The sequence below is a fragment of the Anabrus simplex genome, chromosome 2, assembly GCF_040414725.1.
Source record: "Anabrus simplex isolate iqAnaSimp1 chromosome 2, ASM4041472v1, whole genome shotgun sequence".
Lineage (NCBI taxonomy): Eukaryota > Metazoa > Arthropoda > Insecta > Orthoptera > Tettigoniidae > Anabrus > Anabrus simplex.
In genome coordinates, this window is record NC_090266.1 from 1110033777 (window position 1) to 1110059615 (window position 25839).

Genomic DNA, 25839 nt, shown 5'->3' on the forward strand with positions numbered 1-25839 from the left:
GCATTTCGGAAATGACTTCTTTATCCAATTTGACATATTTTAACATAATTGGCATGTTTATCATATTGAAAACAGCTAAATGTCCTTTAATTGGCATTTCGACAGATACATTAGCAGGGATTGCAACTCACACACCACACATAACACTATCCTCCACCACAATAACACGCAGTTACCTACACATGGCAGATGCCGCCCACCCTCATCGGAGGGTCTGCCTTACAAGGGCTGCACTCGGCTAGAAATAGCCACACGAAATTATTATTATTATTAGCAGGGATCACCTAGTGTCTGTATAAAGTATTTTAATGTATACCCCTATCCTTGAGGTGCCTAATATCAAACACGGACATGCGCCACATATATAGAAATTGAGCTAAGGATCGATCCTTATAGTATTTTTAATACTCTCTCTGAATTAGTGGACCGTGTCTTTCATAAACGTACATTTGTACTTAATTTTTAACATAATTATGCAGCTCCTGTCATAACCGAACACCAAACGTAGTTTCTATCAAAAAACGGACATGATCGTTTCAGCAAATCAGATTGCTACAAGTGACATCAAACTGTCATAGCGACCATTTGTTTACATACTCTTGCCAGTGCTTGCTTGGAAGTTTAGTATACATGCTTTTTTTCAGTGTTTTACGTATAATACAAGTATTTGGGGGAATATTTTCGTTTAATATGGAAGGCAATGTTTCAGAGTGTCCACCTGAACGTGCTAGGAAAAGAAAATGAAATTCTAAGCAGTGGAAACGAGCTAAAGAGGAACGATTGCTGTAAGTACATTATGTTAAGTTGCCATTGCGCGTTACCCTTTATTAGAATCAATATTTAATTATTCAGTAACTAAATTATGATTATCTCGAAAACTTAAACCCATTGAGCGTGGATATATTGTTTTGAAATCAGTTAATACTGATGCTGAAATATTTACCCGTAACTCCTACAACATGTTAGGTTAGGCCTATTGTTACAGATATGAAAATGATCTTAAGATCACATTTTTCCTATTTTATTACAGGTATTCTGCAAAAGATCTTCCTACTTATCCCAAATGCAACCACCGCTTTAAACTAAATTGCAGACTGTTAACCACCACTGACATAAAGGAATTTCATGCCGCATATTGTGCAATTCCAGAAAAGGCTAAGCAAGATGACTTCATCCTGAAATATTGCAAGACAACTCAATCAAAACGGTGCAGAAGCCAAGGGGGAGGAATTAAGCCTAAAGTTATAATATTTCTGTATACTGTTATTAATCAAGCAGGTGTTAATTTGCCACCGTGCCGAGAAATATTTTTATCAATTACTAAACATAGGCCTACTGTAGAGTCATCGGAGTAATCAAGAAATTTATGCGGGATGGTGCTTTAGTACCAGTAGAAACAAGGGGAGTGCCAAGATAAGAAAAGATCATGGAAAATAAATTCGATCCTCTGCTAAACTTCATTAGAATCCTTCAGGCTGTAGAGTCCCATTAGAGTCGCAACAAAAGTGCCCGTAAATATTGACCGTCTGAGCTAAGTATCAGCCAAGTATGGCGTATGGAATATGAAGGTAGAGAAGTGGAATTGCAAGTGAAGGAAGTTTACTTTCGGCACATTTTAATATCAGGTTCAATTTAGGGTTTTCTTCTCCCGGCGCAGATGAGTGCAGTACATGCTTGGAACTAGAGCAACGTATTAAGTTTGAAAAAAATGAAGAGGAAAGATCAACCTTAATTTTGAAGAGAACCATCCACAAAAATCAAGCAGAGAATTTTTATCGACATCTTAAGAAAAAAGAGGAGGACTGTTTTTTCAATGTCCTATGATTGCCAAAAGAACCTCGTTTTGAAAAACATTAAGTGATCAGTTGGCTTATTATTCCAGACAACTCTACTGTTACAATCTGTCTGTTGTAACAGGCACATCTCAAAGCAAACTGCGCCCTGACAATGTGTCTGTTTATATGTGGCTGGAGAATGAGGCAAAGAAATCATCCAACGAAATAACATCAGCGGTTTTCAATGAGTTACGATCCAAAGATTTACAAAGATTTACTTCAGTCAAGTTGATTGCTGATGGCTGTGCTGGCCAAAATAAAGACGTTAATATGTTGGCGATGTGTGCAAAGGAGTCTTACAACGTATACACCATCATGTGTTGACAAATTAGAACTGGTATTTCCAGTTATTGGACACTCATATATGCCCTCTGTAGGATTTTTGGACTCATTGAGAAAGACCTCAAGAAAATGACGACCATAATAAGTTCTGATGAATATCATGAGGTATTCAGAAGGTACGGTACAGTGAAAGTGATTGGACAAACCTGGGAACCAATGAATTGGAAAGAACAAGCATGGCTTTATCTGAAATCTGCTAGGCAGCTTCATTTCAAGATATCTCAGTGTAAAAGAATTGTACTCAGGCGTTCCAAAAGACGCAATGTTGTATTTAAAGTTGAGGTAGGCTACTATTTGCACACAGGTATTGAGCGCAAGATCACAAAGGCAGGGCAGACAATCTAATGTTAATGAATCCTTTACCTATTAACATTGGCGTGAATGTAAACCCACAGAAACTTAAATATATGTTGACAAATTACTAGATAAGCTCTTCGGAAAAGAGTGGAAATTAAATGCCTCTCTTAAGTGGTATGTCGAAATCATTAATAAGAACAGTTGTAGAGAAAATGAATAAGCTGTTAATGATTATGAATGTGATGGTTTTGAAGACCCGTGTGATGAACTGGAGGTTATTTGCCCAGAAATACAGTGAAACAAGAACTGAAATTAATGTTAAAATTGTTAACAAAGTATTAGATTAACCTTATTTGTCAATGTTGAGACCTTCGGTTCAGAGGGTCCCGCGTTCGATTCCCCACCGGGTTGGGGATTTTAATCGCCTCTGATTAATTCTTCTGGCCCAGGGACTGGGTGTTTGTGTTTGTCCCAACACTTTCCTCTTCATATTCAGACAACACACTACACTACCTACCAGCACAGAAACACGCAATAGTGATTATATCCCTCCATAAGGGGTTGGCGTCAGGAGGGGCAACCGGCCGTAAAACTGGTCCAAATTCACATGTGGGGCACAGTTATTTCTGCTTTTAGTAATTCTTCCATATTCATTTGCTATTCTTTTCAGAGGCATATCCCGGTTTTCGCTCAACTCGACCAGTGAGGTGATTGCGTTTCCAAGATTTTCGGTAGAATTACAACTTATTTTTGCTCTGTCACTCTCTCATATTCTGAAAATCATCCACACTTATACATTGGTGTTCTGTCTAATAAGACTGTTAAGGCTATCGCTGAAAAATGCTTCATTGAAATGTTTCACGACCATCTTTTAACAAACTTCATTCCGTCTAGAGCTTTGTCATCTTTAATGCAAACATTTTATTTTAGGTTTCAAGGGCTAGAAGAAAACTTGTCTGATTTCATACAAAATATTGGGCTCTGTGCCCGTGTGTTTGCGCTAAAGCACAGATGGTTCAGACCATAACTGAGGGTATTTCTCCTCCGTACCTCTTACATCTTTGTTTTCCTTCCCGACCCCAATCGTTTAGTGAATTTGAGGCTATATCTGTTGCGGCTGAGGAAGATAAATACGCCAACACTCTTAGAACTGCGTGCGATTTACCTCCTTCTTCTTTTATACCTAGGCCTCCTCCCCGCAGGATTCTAAATCCTCGTAAATGTTACAGTTGCGGGTCTGCTGATCATCTAATAAATAAGTTCCCATTTTTTCAGTCAAAAAATTCTGAACCTAGTACTTCTACTTCCTCTGGTTTTTTAAATGTGGTTCATTTCAACACCTCGCAAATAATTTGTGATAAGGTAAAAATCCATGCAATCATTTAACTCTGCTTTTACCTCCAGCCCTAGTAATATGTGACTAGGCGGTCAGGCTGAGTCGTCTTGTTACAATTCTATCTTCGACCCAGTCAAGTGTAAATCTAATTGTTGTTTCCTGTGATGATATAGAGAAGTCTCCTAATTACGGCATTGAATGCCCTGGTGAGTGTTTAAAAATTACTTCAGACATTCCAGGTTTTGTACCTTTTCTGAAAGTTGAACTCAATAATATGAAACTTTTATTGCTTTGGTAGATTCTGGGAGTAATGTGTCTATTATTTCTGGCCATTTTTTGCTAAATTAATATCCTCTTATACATTTTCTGAGTACGTTCCCCCTTCTTTAAAATGTGTTTCGGCTAACTCATCCCCGTTAGACGTATTGGGTTTCATTTTTTGAAAGATACGCAATGCTATATTCACTTGTAAATTTAAATTGTTTGTTGCCGAAAATTTGCCATGTACCATTACCTTGGGTGCAGTTTTCATGACTCATTCTGGTATTGTGCTTGATTTTCAAAGGAGGTCCTACACTTTCATATTTGATAGTAGATTGTCTATTCCTATTTTACCATGTAACTTAGTTTCGATCCCTCAGAGAGATACGATGTTAGATCTTAATCATTTTCCCGAAGAACAGGCTCATAGTATTCTAACATTATGTCAGTGATTCTCTGATGTGTTTTCGGAGAAGTTAGGTGTGACTGACGTAGTGGGTGACGGATTCGATTCCTGTAAGCTTTTCGCAGTATGGGTTGTCTCCTTCTAAGATGAAAGCTCCAGATCATTGGAAAAATGTTGAGTGATTGAATCATTCGTCCATTTACCTCGGCCTATTCTTCTCCTATTTTTCTAGTGCCCAAACCTCAGGCAGGTTGCCAACCGGTAGTGGATTATACGGTGTTGAACATGAAAGTTGTTCTCCAGTCAGTGCCCCTCCCTGACTTGCATTCATGTCTTCTTGGATTTCAGAAGTCTAAATGTTTCACAATATTAGATCTCAAACAAGCATACAGCCAGTTCCCATTTGCTGACTTAAGCTTCTTAGGAGCGGTTGTCCTCACTAGACTTATAAATAGAGTTCTCTCTGACGTCAAATTCGACTACGTTTATTATTATTTGCATGACATCGTTGTATATTCTGAAACCTTTGAGGAACACTCAGTTCATCTTGAGGAAGTCTTTAAGCGCCTTACGAAAGCTGGCCTCACGGTTAAGTTAGTTAAGTCTCCTTTGCTAAGCCATCTATGTCCTTTTTGGGACATGTTGTACTTCCTGATGGTGTTTTCGTCGATCATTGAAGGGCACAGGACATTCGTGACTCCAATTCAACTAAGGATTTGTAGGAATGATTAACTTCTTGAGGACTCTACTACGTAGAAAAGGTGTTAAGTTTGAAACGGGTCCTTCCCAACAGTCTGCTTTCGAAGAGCTTAAGTTAGCCCTTTCTAATGACCCTGTCCTGGCCAAGACAGATTTTTCTAGGTTTTTTTTTCATCTGCATGCTGAATGATTCTGAACTCGGTAAGTGAGGCCTATTCGTCTTGGACTCTGTCGCCTCCAACGGCTTAATATTCTTTTCATGAGCTGAAAGCCCCGGCTTTTCCTTTTGTACTGGAAATATTTCTTCTCTTTTTGGAGCATGTCAAGTTTGAGTTTGAAACTGATAATCAGGCTCTGAGTTGGGTTCTCACCGGGCGAGTTGGCCGTGCGCATAGAGGCGCGCGGCTGTGAGCTTGCATCCGGGAGATAGTAGGTTCGAATCTCACTATCGGCAGCCCTGAAAATGGTTTTCCGTGGTTTCCATTTTCACACCAGGCAAATGCTGGGGCTGTACCTTAATTAAGGCCACGGCCGCTTCCTTCCAACTCCTAAGCATTTCCTATCCCATCGTTGCCATAAGACCTATCTGTGTCGGTGCGACGTAAAGCCCCTAGCAAAAAAAAAAAGTTGGGTTCTCGCCGTAGTGGACGTATTGCGCTTTGGACTATTCCGAGTTCTGCTTTTCAGTTTGAGGTACGACATATTCGGTGTTCCGAAAATGTGGTCGCTAACAGTCTAAGACGAATGTTTCCTGGTGATTCACCTTATAATGTTGTCCCTGAGAGAAGTACTCCCACCGTGTTTTCTGTAAATGACGAATGCCATTCTTTCTGATGCTCTTCTCTTGTATCGCGATGTTGCTAAATACCAACGGGAAGATCCTGTGCTTGCTCCTACTATCGAAAACCTTTCTTCTGGGGAACATGTTGTCTCTAACGTTCTGAGAAATGGTGTTTTGCGTTGTCCTTCTCATCGTAGTCTTCAACAAGCTGAGGAGGTGGATAAAGAAATGAAAGCTACCTATGAACCTACTGTTAATTATTTTAAAGACAGTTCTAAGCTGAATTGCGGGGACGAGGTGCTATTCATCGCTTTTCTGAGGAATTTCGAAAAAAATATCACATTCCAACTTCCGTACGAGATGGGATAGTCACCAAAGTACTAAGGAAGAGTTGTCAAATACTGAATCACCATTTTAATCCTCACCTCTAGGTGTTGTTTGAAATTTATATCATATTAGTATATTTTAATATCGTAATTATAATTTTAATGGAAATTATTATTGTCATGTTGGTATACTGAGTGCTTTGCGGCTACCACCATTGGGAGGCAGTTATATAAATTAAAGAAAAACGCCTACGATTTTTAAATATTACCATGAAACGCCGCTCGGCGGTCATCTGAGTGTCTTCAAGACAAGAGAATGGATTAGGGAGTTTTTCTTTTGGAAGTGTGTGGACGGCGATTATCAAGGAACTGCTTAAGCATGTAAAACTTGCTTCGTTAGCAAGCCCCCATTAAATCTTCTCATAAAGCTCCCGTCCTATGGAGCGGCTGTGCATTGGTTACGTGGGACCATTTCATCAATCCAAAGGGAATGGCAATAACTTCATGCTTGTGTTTGTTGTCGGGTTCACTCATTCTTTGGTTATTCCATACTAAACTTGCCACTGCTCAAACCATGATTTCTTGTTTAAATTCCATCTTCTCTTATTTTGGACCTTGTAAGTATTTAGTTTCCGATAATGCTATAGCATTCACTTCTAAATCTCTTTGGGGAATTTTGTTTTGAGCATCCTGTTTCTCGTGTCACCACATCTGCCTACTATCCACAGCCCTCCTTGGCTGAGCATGTTAATCGCAATCACGTGGGTTAATTGTGTGGGTTATCGGACTTGTCTCGAGTCGTGCGTTGTGATGTCCAAAGTTCGTGTGCTTGAGCCTGACTGCATGGAGCAGCTGTGTGAAGTGACGGTGGCGCATGCGCAGCGAAGTGACAGATGAGACCTGTCAATCAAGATTACGGAGTGATCACCCACACCAAGTAAAGAATGCCAGCCGAAGAGCAAGAGGCCTTTGTAAATAGCCAGTAATTAGTGTAGTATTGTCATTTATTGTCAAGTATATTGTACGTGTGTGTGTGTGTGTGTCATCGCAGATTAACTTAATCCAACAAAACAATTAGTATTTTATTCGTAACACTTCTGTAAGTAAGCATTGCCTCCGGTATACCTCCCAGTTTGATAATAATAATAATAATAATAATAATAATAATAATAATAATAATAATAATAATAATAATAATAATAATAATCATCATCATCATTATTCCGTGTCCGGTCAGCATTTCCAAAATGTAGCAACTCCAATGGCCTTGTTGTTCGCCTCGATCAGGTCCTGTGTAGTGCAGGGATGTTGTAGTAGGGGACAGATGAGCAGGTGGTTCGGATCTTGTGTTACACCACACTCGCAGGATGCGTCTCCATCAGCTGGAAGTATGGCCCATTTTTGCATGTTGGTCTTGCAAAGAGGTACGCCCACCCTAAGACGATTAAGTGATCTCCAAATAGGGTAGGGCAGGTCATTTCCTGGAGCTAGCTCTTCCTTTGCAGGAGTATCAGGCGGCAGCATGCTCTCCCACCTGGTGATGCGGTTATACTCAGGTGTTCCTACCAGTTGTTGAGTCCTAGTGATGAAGCTCTTTCGCGACTTCAGTCGACAGACTACAGCCTGGTGATCATGCAATGGGTGGCGAGAATCATTAGTCTGCTTTGTCCTCTCTGCATCAGCAGCAACAGCCCTTCTGATAGTGGGGGGAGCTATTCCAACAATCGGGTAGAGTTTGTCAACTGGGGTTGGCTTCAGACATCCCGACAAGATACGTACGGTCTCGTTGATTGCAAATAATAATAATAATAATAATAATAATAATAATAATAATAATAATAATAATAATAATAATGCCGGCCTGAGTGGCTCAGACGGTTGTGGCACTGGCCTTCTGATCCGAGTTGGCAGCTTCGATCCTTGCTCAGTCCGGTGGTATTTGAAGGTGCTCATATACGTCAGCCTCGTGTCGGTAGATTTACTGGCGGGGAAAAGAACTCCTGTGGGACAAAATTCCGGCACCTCAGTATCTCCGAGAACCGTAAAAGTAGTTAGTGGGACGTAAAGCCAATAACATTTAAACATGTACAATAATTATAATATCACATTCGTACCTGATCAACGTAGCCTATGATAGCTTGCATTCAGTGATGTCATTTGCTTCGTCATTACCAGAAGGTGTGTTATGAGAGGCTTTGTGACAATTGACTATTGTGAAACATTGGGAAACCCGTATTCTAAACCAGCGCAATGCATGTGATATAAAGGAGGAAGGAAGGGGGAGAAACATAAGAGGAAATTAGTCATTGACTGTGAGGTTATTGACTCCACGTGCAGTATTCTTAGTTTCTTTAACAACTCGTAGAACTTATACTCTATGACGTCACTCCCGAGCAGAAAGCAGGAAGAGTAATTTGTTTAAAGTCGCTCTAACACATCGAATGTTTTCGGCGACGGAAGGATAGGATAGGGCTAGGATTGGGAAGGTAGCAGCCATGGTCTTAATTAAGGTATAGGCTGATGTGAAAATGGGGAACCACGGGAAACCATCTTCAGCGCTGCCGACGGTGCGATTCGAACCCATTGTCTCCCGAATTCAAGCTCACAGCTGCAAGTAAGAGTAATGATGACAAACATGGCGTCTAAAACCTCGTGCTCCAGAAATGTATTTCATTTCTTGTGAGGAAGAACAAATGCTCCGCCAGAACGTAACTTGTACGTATAAATTAGACAACATAATAAATGCTCGATAGCTTAAGTCACTTAAGTGCGGCCAGTGCCCAGTATTCGGAAGATAGTGGGTTCGAACCCTGAAGATGCTTTTCCATGTTTTGCCATTTCCACACCAGGCTGTACCTTAAAAAAGGCCATGGCCGCTTCCTTCCCATTCCTAGCCCTCCCCTGTCCCATCGTCGCCATAAAAACTATCTGTGCCGAAGCTACGTAAAGCAACTTGAAAAGAATTCCATGTTAATGCGCAAGAAAAATTCTTCTTCTACTTCTGTGTGCCATGCCCAGCCTGCCGGACGTTGGCGATCAACACAGCTAATAATTTGCCCTTCTGAATAAGTTGTATTCTTCGTCACAATGTACCTACATAGACCAAGTAGGCTTTAATAATAACTAGTACTTCTCGTTTTCTGTATGGGTGTTATTTACGTGTTGAAGGCAGGAGATTTTTAACGCACATCTGTGCAGCTACGTTTCTTCAGGGCGTGCTGATGTCTCAACACCACAGAGCAGGGTGAACCACACAACTCTACTATGATGCAACAAATAAATAAAATATTAAAATAATATGAAAGTTTTGATGATGATGATGATGATGCTTGTTGTTTTAAGGCGCCTAACATCGAAGGTCATCGGCCCCTATGAAAGTTTTAACTACCTTCATGTCTGAAGTCATGAACTGTATTAACAGAAGCATGCGCGTTGCAATGTATGTGTTTTTTTGCCATTAGCACGAAAATAGATAGGCTAGGCTATTTATTGAAACATGACATTATGTAGACATCTGAAGATAGTTTGCCTTCAGAACACCCAAAACCTCTATTAATGTTGAATAACATTTCTTAGCAAACAATGTAGGGGTTCCCATACTACGACAAACCTTAAATTAAGCAGTTTCATATTGTGAGTCACGGAGAGCTCTATCAAACTAAAAGAAAACAAATTGAAAATCACTTCCGGCCTAAATGTAGTTCCGAAAAAAAGCCTAAGATCCTTGTTTCATTACTCGTTTTCTTTCTGATCCAAAATCCTAGTCAAATTAACTTATTTAGATAATTATTTCTGTACTGTGTTTCTTGGTTCAATTCCCTCAGGCGTATTTCTATTTTTTTGGAAAATGTCCACACCGAATGTAGTTATAAGGGATTAAATGAAACTCTGCATTGACTCACATTAGCACTTGTAGTGGTAGAAAAATGCAAACTGCTAATCTAATCAACCGCATAACGATGATTAAGAAAAGGATTGTAATTTTTTAGGAATAAATAAAGAATATATTCTCATACTTTATTACACTTTATTTACCTAAAATTCGTAGCTCATATCCCTAGGGTGTTTTCAACGTGACTTGCTTGCCTGAAGGGGTAGAAGTGTGGAGATTACCGGGCGAGTTGGCCGTGCGCGTAGAGGCGCGTGGCTGTGAGCTTGGATCCGGGAGATAGTAGGTTCGAATCCCACTATCGGCAGCCCTGGAGATGGTTTTCTGTGGTTTCCCATTTTCACATCAGGCAAATGCTGGGGCTGTACCTTAATTAAGGCCACGGCCGCTTCCTTCCAACTCCTAGGCCTTTCCTATCCCATCGTCGCCATAAGACCTATCTGTGTCGGTGCGACGTAAAGCCCCCAGCAAAAAAAAAAAGTGTGGAGTGTTCAATAGTCGCTGAAATTGTGGAATGACAGTGACGAGGGGCTTGTTCAGGATACTGTAACATTATTGTGCAAACCCATTCGCCATAATTACTTGTATCAGTGAATTCAGCACTGAGCAGAAATGGAGTAAGTGAGATCTATTGTTATAATATAACGTAGCAGCTTTTTGTATACTAGAGCGGCGTGATCATCACGCTTTCTACACGACGTCCTAGCTTCAAGTTCCGATGGATCCTGCGTTAGAATTTTCACTTGAAAACTCACTTGGCATCAGGAAGGGCATCCGGTATTAAACCCGTAGCCAAATTCCTAAAGGAATCAGGGGTGCTGAAGGTAGAAGAAGTAACCGTAGTAATGCGTCTCTAACTACGGTAAATCTCTAACTTAGAGGCGTTAAATTGGACTCAACACGCTACAAGTACCCTCTCTCATGTTATAATTGAAGAAACTAGACTGAACTGTAATCGTCATTCTTGATGAATGCAGGCCAGAGGAACCAACATGTCAGTGACTGTGGAAGTCCTGTAACTGCTGAATATGCAGACGAAACTTAGATATTCGTCTCTGCGTGGTTTCCCATTTTCACACCAGACAAATTCTGGGGCTGTACCTTAATTAATCCCAAGGCCGCTTCCTTCCCAATATTAGCCCTTTCCTTCCCATTGTCGCCGTAAGACCTATCTGTGTCAGTGAGACGTAAAGCAGATTAGAAAAACCGTCCAGGCCAAATTATGACGAATGAAAGGCATTTGCAAGTGCCTATTTTGCGATAAATGCTTATTTAAGAATGCAAAACTGTACTTCGGTCCGCCTCTGTGGTGTAGTGGTTAGCGTGATTAGCTGGCACCCCCGGAGGTCCGGGTTCGATTCCCGGCTCTGCCACGAAATTTGAAAAGTGGTACGAGGGCTGGAACGGGGTCCACTCGGCCTCGGGAGGTCAACTGAGTAGAGGGGGGTTCGATTCCCACCTCAGCCATCCTGGAAGTGGTTTCCCACTTCTCCTCCAGGCAAATGCCGGGATGGTACCTAACTTAAGGCCACGGCCACGGTCAGCGTACTAGCCTTCAGTTCAGAGAGTCCCAGGTTCGATTCCCGGCCGGGTCGGGGATTTTAACCTTAATTGGTTAATTCCAATGGCACGGGGGCTGGGTGTATGTGCTGTCTTCATCATCGTTTCATCCTCATCACGACGCACAGGTCGCCTACGGGAGTCAAATAGAAAGACCTGCACCTGGCGAGCCGAATCCATCCTGGGATATCCCGGCACTAAAAGCCATACGACATTTCGTCTTGTCAACACGATCCTGAGTGGCAGATTCCAAATACATAGTTTGGTTGAAATAAGTCCAGCAGTTTTCCATTTATCAGGAATATACAATCAGATAGATAACCTGTCAGACAGACAGACACCAAAGGCAGAAGTTCTACTACAGTTACATTAGGTGGGGTTAGTTTTCAAGCCGAGCGAAATATTATGCATCCTCTGATTACCTCCTGTTATGGATCCTTCAAATAACTGTAGGTGTGCGAGGGTGTCCGTCACTGGCTGTACAGCACGAAGTCCGTAGAAAATAGTAATTTTCTCTGTCATTTTAAGAGTAAGCGAAATTATGTACATAACACAAATTAATTAAAACGAAGGGGTGTTTCACATATGTATTTTACATATAACCAATAGTGTAAGCGAAAATCCCTCTTCAGGTCTTCCTATAAACCTCCAGTCTATTTCGCGATTTTTAAATGCTAGCATAATGAAACCTGTTTCTGGATGAGTAGACTCTATATACGAAGTTCGGTCGATTTATAGTCAATAGTGTAAGAGAAAATTGAAAAAAAAAGAACTCGTTTAGTCTTTCGAACCTGCCCTTGCATGAGTAGACTCTAAATATCAAGTTTGGTCGATATATAATCAATAGTGTAAAAGGAAATGTAAAATAACTCTTCTAGACGTCCTATAAAACCCCAGTCTATTCAAGTGATTTTTAAATGATATGCATATCTAAACATGCTCCTGTATGAGTAGACTCTAAATATGAAGTTTGGTCGACATGTAGTGTAAGAGAAAACGGGAAATGACTCTTCTGTTTTCCTATAAACCCCCAGTCTATTCAGTGATTTTTAAATGATTTGCATATCGAAACCAGCTCCTGGATGAGAAGACTCTAAATATATTTGGTAGAGATCTATTCAACCGTTTACCCGTGATGGCGGAGCAAACAAACAAATAGGCAAACAAACATACAAGATAGTTAAAACTATGGTATGATCTGGAGTTGACGTAAAGCGGATAAATACATCAAAATGTGGTGAAACAAATAACATTAGAGACAGCGGACCCCGTGCAATTGTATTTATAAGATTTATTTATTAAGTCTTTGTAGGCAGCGATGTTAGGGCTCTTTGCCCTCTCTTACACTTAACCACTGCAGTGATACGTTCTAGTTTCAGTGGATGGTATCAACTTAATACTAATATTGGATCATTCTGAACGGACGTTGACTACCTTTAAGTAATATTGTTGACAAACAATTCGTTTCTAGTACCGCTCGGCACCCTTGCCATGTGATAAGGCGGCGTGTAAACAGTACTTGCACGATGTCTCTACTCTTCATAGCACCATGAGCTATGAACTGTTTTCGAGGCGAAACTCGACTCGACGGCCTTGCACACAACAATTTCTTTTATTCATACAAGTTATGTAATAGTCTTCTGACCGCTATAAAGACCAGTTGTGAAGCCTATTAAAACGAAAGTTCGAGTTAATATGAAGAACTCTCTCTTTCAGTGATTCGTGGAACTCTTGAGGAAAACTACGAATGTAATAATAATGAGATCACTTCTCAGCGAGAATTAATAATAATAAGAACAATTCTTTTGAACAATAATAATAACAATAACAATAATAATATTAGTTCATATATTTCCACTCTAAAGCCTTACGTCTCTCATTGTTTAGTTTTTAAGCGTCTCTGTTTGCCATTTCAAAGCTGTATTCGTTATGATGTCGGTCCTGCTCCCATTAAGTACAGAGCAACCTCATCCTAAGAACCCAGCACAGAAACCAGATAATACCTTCAACTTCACTCCTAAATAAAGGTGTCTACATATTTCTTCATCACGTACACTCGTGCCTTTATTGCAACCTGTACCGAGTGCTCCACCATCCCCTTATAATTCCTGGAGTTTCGCAAATGTCAAAATTTGTTAGTTCATACAGTCGATATTTCTCTGTTTGCTACGTAAAACGAGCTTATCCTGCATAGAAAAAAAGCCTCGTGCCAGTGAGAACGTGCTCACAACAGATTCAGTTCTTAGGGAAAGGTTCCTGGAACCAACTACAGTGTAAGTGTAACGTGTAACCCGGATATCTGAATCTGAAAAACAGGTGAGAGTCAAATGTTTATTGTGCTCGCTAGGATATGAATCTCTAGATATGGATATAGGTAACTTACTGAGTAGCAGGAGGGAAGTTCTTGTGTATTTAGTATTTTAAAAGGTAACTTCAGAGGCATTTTTACTAGCGACTGTGTAAAGGGCACCCGCCTCCGTGGTGTAGTGGTTAGTGTGATTAGCTGCCACCCCCGGAGGCCCGGGGTCGATTCCCGGCTCTGCCACGAAGTTTGAAAAATGGTACGAGGGCTGGAACGGGGTCCACTCAGCCTCGGGAGGTCAACTCAGTAGAGGTGGGTTCTATTCCCTCCTCAGCCATCCTCGAAGTGGTTTTCCGTGGTTTCCCACTTCTCCTCCAGGCAAATGCCGGGATGGTACCTAACTTCAGGCCACGACCGCTTCCTTCCCACTTCCTTGTCTATCCCTTCCCGATCTTTCCATCCCCGCACAAGACCCCTGTTTATCGAAGCAGGTGAGGCCACCTGGACGACGTACTGGTCTCCCTCCCCAGTTGTATCCCCCGGCGCACTCTCCAGGACACTGCCCTTGAGGCGATAGAGGTGGGTCCGAGGAGTCCGAGGAGAAACCAACCCTGGAGGGTAAATGGATTAAGGAAGAAAGAAAAAATAAATAAATAAATAAATAAATAAATAAATAAATAAATAAATAAATAAATAAATAAATAAATAAATAAATACTGTTTAAAGAGTGATATTTTAAATGAACCGGAGTAAATTTATGTTCGGTGTTATGGAGCAGATAAGATGTCGTCATCGTTAAATTGTGAATCTTGTGTTTCACTTAGGCCTATAAGCGGACAGGTTTAAAAAGCAAATGAGCATTTCAACATTCCGAATAGGGGATGGCTCAGTACCCGCTGATTTAGTAACTGAGATAGACACGAATGTAATTTCTATTATGCAGGTGTTAATTTGAGAGAATTATTAACCTAATTTTTAGAGCCTCCTTGGCTCAGGTGGCAGCGCACGGGCCTCTCACCGCTGGGTTGCATGGTTCAGATCCCGGTCATTCTATGTGAGATTTGTGCTGGACATAGGGGAGGAGGGACAGGTTGTTCTCCGGGTACTCAGGTTTTCCTTGTCATCTTTCATTCCAGCAACATTCTCCAACATCATTTAAATTTATCTGCCAGTCATTGATCATTGCCCCAGAGGAGTGCGACAGGCTTCGGCAGCCGGCACAATTCATATCCTTGCCGCTAGATATTCATTTCATTCCTGACCCAGCCAAATGAATGGAAACAGGCTGTAGATTTACATGTACATATTAAGTTAATTTTTTAAACAACGTTTCTTTACCTGGGAAGGTCAGTATTGATCTATCTTTATAGAGGCCATAGAGCGAAATATTTCCTTGAAAAATGTGTTAAATTATGCCTGCTCTTTACAGTTCAGAAAATAGGAGCATTGTCCGCAGTGTTGCAAGGATATTTCTTGTAATAATTACCAACAAAAATAAACAGTTATATTTCTGAAACAGAAGTGTGTTATAAAAGGAGTCCGACTCATTGGCTGAATGGTCAGTGTTGTGGCCTTCGATTCAGAAGGGGCCGGGTTCGATTCCCGACCTGGTCGGGGATTTTAATCGCTTCTGATTAATTCTTCTGGCCCGGGGACTGGGTGTTTGTGTTTTTCCTAACACTTTCCTCTTCATATTCACACAACACACTACACTACCAACCACCACAGAAACATGCAATAGTGATTACATCTCTCCATATAGGGTTGGCGCCAGGAAGGGCATCCGGCCGTAAAACAGGGACAAATCCACATGTGGGACACAGTTCGCACCTGTGACCTCACAGGTGTTGGAAAAGCTGTAGAAAAAGAGGAAGAATAAGTGTGTTATAAAAGGAAACGTATATTAATATAAACATAAATTTGGAATTAGTTGTATATTGTGGCATTAATGCTAATGTTTCCGGCATGAGAAAGCCTGATGGAAGTGAATATGATTTATGAAACGTTATCCATTCTCTTGAAGAACTCAAGCTTTCAGTCCGTCGAAAACTCTAATTGCATCACTAAAACATACCTGTAAAAGCACACACTAATAAACAAACTAATAAATAAAGAATGACATGTTTCCTTCTAAAAGAAAATTCTCGGATTCTATCAAGTCACTTGAAATCATGCGCATATACGTACAACAAAGTTTGCGTTACGTAAACTTGTCTGTGATTGTGAATTGGTGATGTTATGAACAAGTGAGGCAAATTATGATTGTAGATAAGTTTCCTGTACCTTACAGGCGCCTGTGCACTGTAGACTTTTCCCGATAGAGCTGCTCTAGCTAGAGATATCTAACGGAACTCTTCGTGTGTACACAGTACTGAGAACTCCTTGGCGGCTGGCGCTCAGAGCTCTAGCTAGTGTCACCAGAGAGAACAACCACGTGTAGTGTGCACACCTAGACTTTTCCCGATAGAGCTGATCTAGCTAGAGCTATATAACGGAACTCTTCGTGTGTACACAGTACTGAGAGCTCTCTGGCGGCTCGCGCTCGAAGCTCTAGCTAGTGTCGCCAGAGAGAACAACCACGTGCCGTGTATACTGTAGACTTTTCTCTCTCGCGGTCAAATAGACCTCAAGCTCTGGGAGCAGAAGTGTGACAATAATTTTTTTAAGTTCCTGTGAGTGAAAAAGACAAGGTGAGTGGAATGTGGGGAAAAAAATAAGACCTATCAGTTGATTGAACTTGTAGAGTCAGATCCTGAGTTATGGAATTGTTCATTAAAAGTGTACAGAGACCGTCAACTACAAGTCAATTTAAAAATATAATTTATAATGATCTAATTCAATCTTACATATCTGTTGCGAGAAATCCCAGTGCCAGAGTGAGTCGCTCTGATGATTAATTAATGCAGCACACACTGGAAATCCTCATTAGACATTCATACGAAATTCACATACGAATTCATGTCTTCAGTAGTTAATTCCCTCAGCAACTTCACATGTGGTCTTTGTTCTCTTATTGCTCTCCAGTTCCTTACCCATATTCTATTTTCTCTTCTTGACCTTCGTTCCTTAAGCAACTTCAGTACGAGTAGTAGTTTCTTTCGGTCGGACATGTCTGCCTCTCAGTCTGTTTTAGCTAGAACTATGCCTGACGGTCAGGCCAGTGTACATAGAGTGGAGCGGTCTAGCCAGCGCTACTCCAGCAATGCGCTACGTCCGCTCTATCGAGAGTAAATTCTTCCGCTTTGTACACGCACCAGTAGAGTAACCTAGCTAGAAAGAGCCTAGTCTAGCTAGATATTTATCTACAGTGTGCAGGTGCATTAGTAACTTTGAGAACTGTTACCTCCAGCGTCTATTATTGAACTGAAGCCAGTTCCCTTGCTCCGGTCGTGGTTGTTATGTAGGAAAGGAGAGGAATGGTGTAGGCAATAGTTCTGTTCAGTGGAGGGATGAGAGGAGGTGAGGGGGGGAGGGAAGGTGAGGGGAGGCGAGGGAACGTGCTGTTTGATCTTCTTATGACGTCGTTTTAAGTTAGGGAATTAATGCATAATAAATATTTTCATGAAGTAAACGTGCGGAACTGAATTAAGACTTATTTTCAGTGATACAACAGTACAGATTTAGTACAGTGTAGGGAGCTCTGATAGCATACTGTGGTGTAGCGTGCGGTATTACAGAGCTGGAGGCGTGCGATAAACAAGTATCAACTGACGTGCACGGCAGTAATGGTAATGCACATACGATAGTGATATAACGTAGTATAGAGCATAAGCAAAAAGGTCGTAGAAAAAGGAGTCTCGGATAATAATAATAATAATTAAACCAAGGAAAACGCGCAGTAAGAAGGAGTAGGCCAAGAAAATGAAAGAATATGGGAACAAGAGAAAAAACCAAAGATTAACAATATGGATAAGAAACATTTTGCAACAAGATAAATAAATGGAAGACAAAATTTTAATAAGTAGTGAAAGATATATATGTAAATCCCGAGAGAATAAGAAAAATGTGCCACATTTACAAATAGTATATCAGAAATGTATCAAAGAAAGGTCTTATGACCAAATAGAATCGTACAATGAAGAATATTAGAAGCTGAATAAGAAAAAGAGGAGTAAAACCAGAAAGAAAAGAGGTACGAAAGGAAGGGAAAAGGGAAGTGGGAAAAGGATCAAAACGGGGAAAGGATTTTCTTCACCGGGTATTACTATGTTGCGTGAACAGAATTTATGATATCAATGATACAAAATAGCATACGTCTTTGGAGGCAACTGAAGTGATTGTCCGTAGCGCAGTTCGTGATTAAACAGGTGTTGTAGAAGTGAAGTATTGCATATGAGATTAGAAAATACAAAATTTAATTCGGCGGAAGAAAAGTCCAGCAGTGGCAGATGGCCCAAATGAAAAATTAATGTCCAAATAATGATAAATCTTGCTCACCAAATTGCTTGAAGATTAACAGTCCAGATTTAAGTAACATAATACAAAGTAGCAGGGTTATTTTGGTGCTCCACCACTCCGAGACGAAGGCAGACTCCAATTGTGGAGCCGCGGAGTGGGAATATATAGCGGTATAGAAAGATCTAGAAAAGTAAGGAGGCAAAAGGCCAGCAAGTTCCAGAAGCATATTTATCACGTGTCCAATAGGAAAGCACCAGCACACAGACGACGGAGCAGGCGAAGCGTAGAGAGGATGACGTCAGAGTCACGTGATGAATGGAACAGCCAGAGCACAGGTGAGCGGAGTAGTAGAATGCGTGGAGCAGCGGCGACGAGATCGAAGAGAAAAGCAGCATGCAAGGTAGGGAATATACGTAATGTAACCGGAGATCGTAACAACAGGTAAGAATATCCTAACCTTTCTAGACGTTTAGCGTCAGAGTAGCCTCATGTGAGGTTCATTATGCAATAATGCAAAATATGTGGAATGTTATTAGAAAATTAATTAAGTAGTGCGCGAAGATGGATAATTTTATGTGTGTTTGCGATCGTCGAGGTTAGTTTGGATGTTTTTTGCGATGTGAATTTCTATATAGTCTCTAATGTTGAAAGATTTTATTTCATTCTTGATGTATAAAATGTTTAAATCTGTGTTGATGTCATAAATATCCTTGAATATCCTTAAACGGAATATTGCACCAGATTAATTTGAGGCCGCTCTATCGACTGAGCACTTCCAACAACATTTCGTTTGCAGTGAGAAACAAAACGACGTTCTCCTTTGTTTCTAGACGTCGCATGATGTACCTGATGAGCAGTGACTCAATCTTCACTTTACAGAAACGAAATTGAAAATATCTTCCGAAACACGAGAGAAAAAGCGTTGCAGGTTCGTTCTTGACATTTGAGTTCATAAATTCCTGATTTAAAGAAAAAATCGTTTTTGTTTGTGCAGCATTTGTTGATGTGTCTTTGAAGTGTGTTGTTCGTTCTAAAGTCTAATTTTAAGGCTTGTTTCTTGAAAATATTAGTTATTTAGTATGTTCACTTGTTCACGTAGTAGAGGATAATGTTTTTTCTTTCATGTGCGGGTTTTCTGGTTTTTCTTTGTTCATTTAGTAATGTATCTACTGTGTAAGAAGACAGGTTGTTTTCATTTGCGATTTGTTTTATTGTTTTTATTCCCTTCTTTTTTCTTTTTAATTCGTTTACCCTCCAGGGTTGGTCTTTCCTCGGACTCAGCGAGGGATCACACCTTTACTGCCTCAGGGTCAGTGTCCTGGAGCATGAGACTTTGGGTCGGGTATACAACTGGGAAGGATGACCAGTACCTCATCCAGGCAGCCTCACCTGCTACGCTGAATAGGGGCCTTGTGGAGGGATGGGAAGATTGGAAGGGATGGAAATGGGAAAGGGAAGGAAGTGGCCGTGGCTTTAAGTTGGGTACCAAACCGGCATTAGCCTGGAGGAGAAGTGGGAAACCCCGGAAAACTACGTTGAGGATAGCTGAGGTGGGTATCGAACCCTCTCTACTCAGTTGACGTCCCAAGGCTGAGTGGACAACGTTCCAGTCCTCGTACCACGGTTCAAATTTCGTGGCAGAGCCGGGAGTGGAACCCTGGCCTCCACGGGTGGCAGCTAAACACACTAACCACTACACCACAGAGGAGGACTTGCTTGTGTTTCTTCACTGAAATCATTATGCTCATTGGTATGGAAATTACTCTGAGTATCATCGCATTCAGTCCTGCTACTTTGTGTGTGTGGGTGGGTGGTTGGATTCACAGTTCTTTTGTGCATGATGTTTGAGTGTGTTTTCCGTATATTTTGTACTACTGACTGTGATATCTAAAAGTTAACTTTCTTGTTAATTTCTTGTTCCATTGTGAATATTGCCCCCGTTTTACCGGGTAGCCCAGCCGCTGAGCGGGAGTCCCAGGGAGCGGAACGTTCGCTAAACGGCAACGCAACAGTTTTTGAGGACAGGGATAATCTAAGGACCGACGACAAATGAAAAACACTAAAAATGGGTTTTAACATTTATTAAAAAATTAGTAGCACTTTCCAAAACCCATCTATTATTTTAAAATATTGGAATAAAATAATTAATTCTTCCCTGCTGGAATTCATCCGAAATTCTTCACCAAATTACAGTCTGCAAAGATATGAAACTGAATTTTTCTAAATCGCATTAGAAAATTAATTATCTCCTTATTTGAGAAAATCCTATCTCAATATATCAAAAACCTGATTTTTAAATCATTAATTGAATTGACAATATTTTTGCTATTTATCCGTAAATCAATGAAACTTTCACCTCATAGCAAAAACCAAATAATCATTTCTTTTGATTAAATATTATTCTGATAAGTTATTTATACTTTAAATTACTTAATTAAATTAGTTTGAAATCCTTCAGCCAACATATTATATTTTTAATCTTGTATAAATCGACTCAATGTTGTGCACAACTCACAATAAAATGCTTACAATTTACGATGTATTAGGTTACTCCTTTTACACTTTTTGAGCTTAGTTCATTGACATGATCCTTACTTAAACATTTTCCTCGAAGTACAAGATCCTAATCTATCTTATTTCACCATAAAATCGCTTAAAGATTTATAACTGAGTCAAATAGGCTCAGCGCGAAACATCAAAAAATCGAAGAAATTTACGCGTATTGCGTACACATATCATGACGAAATATCACCATGAAAAATCATATTTACAAAATATCATCCATTCATCCATCTCACATTCAAGCTTATGTCCACGGCAATATTATCAAATAAATTTAATGAAACCTAGCCCTTGATTTTTATTTTTGTAATTATTTGAAATTTGAGAAAATTTCCCGATGACGGTGTCATATAAGGACTACCATTACGATCATTTGACTTGTGATGGTATCAGGATTATCACTTTTCAATGAAATAGAATTCACAACGATGTTCCAGGAGAATTTTACAATAGAAATCATCACTAAGAATTCCTTAAATTTGCCTACAGTCTCAGATAATTAAGCATTCGCGTATGCGGTCTATGAGTCACGACTTCAATATTATTATTCTCCTATTCTCTCAAAACATCGACCAAGATGCGCTTTTCAAGAAGAAGTTATGTTCAAAGACATACTCTCTTCCTTAATCGACTCATGTAACGGACACACAAATAAAATCCTATCATAAAATCCATTTACAAGCCTCAAATCCAAAATATCAGCAAATGTAAAAATGTGAACCTTCAAGTCACGAGCATATTCCAGGCCTACATCTACTTCAAATAGAGCACATATTAATCACTCGTAAGCACAGTAATAATTATACTCATGACCCTTACATATTCTTTTAGACCGTAACAACGTCAATATTATTATTATTATTATTATTATTATTATTATGCGCGCGCGGTCGCGTCATCGTAGGCTATAGCTTAACGGAATCATAGATGACTCTATCCTATCTCGAATCTATGATAAACCACAAATATCATCAAGGGAAAATCCTAAATTTACAGAACATGTCGATATTCTGTCCCTAATAATTCCAAAATTATTTGAAAATTATTTAATAAATTAATAAATATTAAAGCGTGGGTCAAATAATTTTATCACTCTCCTATGTTAATTCTGGGACAGTGAGAACATGTCACGAAGCACGCACTCAAGTAAGACAAAATACGGGTCCCAAATACACTCTCTCACACATCAAATTCTACCAACACCAATGAAAGAAGAATGAAATTTCTAACTACAAAGACTAGTAGAAATTATCGCCAATATCTAAACAAGGACTACGTCTACAATATTATTACAACAGATGAACAGAAAAAATAGTTTGAAATCTTATCTGTAATGGACATGGCTTCTGGACTTGGCTGATGATCAATTAAAATGGATCAGGTTTCATCTCGAGTAATACTCTCCCCTTGGCTGAATGATGCCTCACATTTTAGTTATTCATGGCTGCAGCAGATGAAGACTTGGAACAGTTATAGATTCCATCGTAATGTTGAGGTTCCATCCTTCGAAATAATTCAGGACTGCTTGCGATCTTCCGTCTTCTGGTAAAAAGCTGAAACTAATAAATTAGTTTTAGTAATAATTCCAAACACACACACTCGATTCGTTATGATGGCACAGTTCTACGTACTTTAATGTTCCTCAGATTTTTAATGAAATCTGAACTGCGACGTTTCAAACAAATATTACAATTTAAAATTTCCTCAGAAGCAGAAATATTGCCATCTTTCGTCAAATTGATGCCTATAATTTCCAACGTCGTGTAGGTCGTCTCCCAGTAGTACAGGCAATTTTATTTTACGAAGACAAGTTCTTGCAGAAAGCAATTAGCCAGGTAAAACAGCTAAAGTCAGCGAAATGAAGAAAAGTAAGGAATAAAGAGAGCAAATTTCCCCAGATACACGGGTATTTATTTCTTCAAGACGTAGGTGTGTCTGTTAGTTTAATCCCATTGGTTGAAATCTTGCGATCGAGCTAACTTTCCAATCCAATTGATGAAATATCATGACGTATCAATTCTCAAAATATTGATCGGCCTTTGCCTGGTAAACCTGTAGTCACGTGTCACACAGCTGGGGTCTAGAACAAGACACAAAAAACCCAAGACTGCTGCCGGCTCGTCGGGAAAAACCTGTTCTGCCGCTGGCGAGCGGAGACAGTGCAGAGTTGAAATCTCCTTCATGAATGATATTTTTTTTTGCTATGGGCTTTACGTCGCACCGACACAGACAGGTCTTATGGCGACGATGGGATAGGGAAGGCCTAGGAGTTGGAAGGAAGCGGCCATGGCCTTAATTAAGGTACAGCCCCAGCATTTGCCTGGTGTGAAAATGGGAAACCACGGAAAACCATCTTCAGGGCTGCCGATAGTGGGATTCGAACCTACTATCTCCCGGATGCAAGCTCACAGCCGCGCGCCTCTACGCGCACGGCCAACTCGCCCGGTGAATGATAAATTAATGCATTGTTCCACACCGATAATAAAATATTCTTCCCATACAGCCTAATTACCAATTCTCAAGGGTACAATATGATTGACCTGTCTAAGGAATGCAGTGTGTTTAATAGCTGTTGTGCGTGTGTGAGGTGGTTATGAGAGTATGAGGTCATCTACATATCTGCTCCAGTGTAAGATTTGCTCAGAATGTTGGTTGTTTCCAAAGTTACTTAAGAAAATGATCGGTATAATACCTGGTAATAGAGAACCCAGCGTTTTTCCTTCTTCACAATTTGCTTTATGTCGCATAGACTCAGACAGGTCTTATGGCGACTATGGAATAGGAAAGGGATAAGAGTTGAAAGGAAGCGGCCGTGGCCTAAATCAAAGGTATAGTCCCAGCATTTGCCTGGTATAAAAATCGGCAACCACGAAAACCATCTTCAGGGCTGCCGACAGTGGGGTTCGAACTCACTATCTCCTGAATACAAGCCCACAGCTGCGAGCTCCAAATCGCACGGCCAACTCGCCCGGTACGCGTCCTTTTAACACTTGATTCTGTCGTTGAATGTAAACCTGAATTGTCTATGACGGTTAATTATTTCACTTCTTGTAGTAATTGTTGTCTCTTAGATGGTTTTCTATAGGTACATTTTAACTGATTCTTCTATTGGCATCTTAGTGCAAATATATTTCGATTTTCTGACTTGACAGGGCGAGTATTTCAAGCTCTCTGGAATACCGGGTAGGTGTGCTGGTGTTGTTCGGGTCATCAATCCACACACTGGTTTGATGCAGCGCTCCATGCCACCCTATATTGTGCTAACTTTTCCTGTGCACGTAACTACTGTAACTTTTTGATGATAATAATAAATAAAATCATAAATAAAAATATATAAATAAAATTACTCAAAACTTAATAAAATTAATAAGCATAATTAACCGAAATGTCCGTAGTATGGGCGCCAGAGTTCACCAGAATGGATCCCTCGAATTTAGATAAGAGCATGATAAACTTTATATCCCAGGGCGTGTACATAATGCTGCGTACTGGCACATCTGCTGCAGGCCTTACCTAACCTCCTGAAAACGACTAATTAGGTAGGAACTGCACCTAGGTTCATCAATAACACTGATTCTAAAATAGCTAACTATATTCTTAACAAATTCCGTGCATGAGCACCTCATCAACATACAACATTATACATATAATACACACATAAAATATTGCTGGAAGACTCCATATTTACAACAACAACAATAATGAAAATCGCGGGAAAACGAAAGCGAGAACTAAGCTACCATTTGTAGATAGTCCGATGAACAATGTACATGTATGAAGATAAATACCCTTCACTGTCTCTATATCAATTCGACTTGCCGATTCTCATAATCGGCAGTTATCACAGCACACAGATACTGTACCTTGTAATACTGTGTTCACATATTTTAACACTTGTTGTAAAGATAAATACACACGTCTGTCGATTCTCAACATAAATTGTGGAAAGTCTGAGATAGCTTTCACCAACATATAATGCCAGGCCGCCACAAGTGCTACAATACTTAATGCACAAGCACTCTCCACAATCATCCACTTTCCACGAACATAACAAGACTACGCTCCACGAACGTTTGAAGTCCAGTCCATTGCAGCCGTTTCACTCCAGTACCGTGTATCAGCACTACTTCCTTCTCGTACAGTGTGTCAGTTGTCGTTCCTTCATACCGTGTTACTGGTTGTAGTTGTAGTAGTTGTCCTCCTTCTCGTTCCTTTAAAATCACCTTTATAATCACCCTTACAATGTCTCTGGTTGCCGCCGTATGATCAACCTTTATAGACATCAACAACCCCCTCCTCTCAGATGATACGTCTGGATTGGTGCTTGCCAGCCAATCATGAGTGAACCTCTTCTTTCTCCCAAGTTATAAACAAACACTCGGGAGTTTTACATGAATCATCGAATTTCCCTGGTACCACAACAAATACTGGGGTAGCCATATGACTCATTCAAATTACCAGAGTTATTAAAGCAATGTTTTCCCACTCGTGCAAAACAAATTACTCATACCTACATATGTGGATATCTTCCAGCTTACCAATAGAAATGGCAAAATATACAAATGAAATACTGATAATAATAATAATAATAATAATAATAATAATAATAATAATAATAATAAATCGAATACTGACAATAATATCTATAATTTCTACATATAATATGATATATGATATATGTACTATCACACTACTGCATCCTACATGTATTTGTCATATTGATACCTTTGTCTACCCATACCATTCTTACCACCAACACTTCCCTCAGAAACTAACGGATCAAGTCCTGGGTGTCTTAAGACGTGCCCTAACATTCTCTCTCTTATTTTGTAAAATTTTACCAAA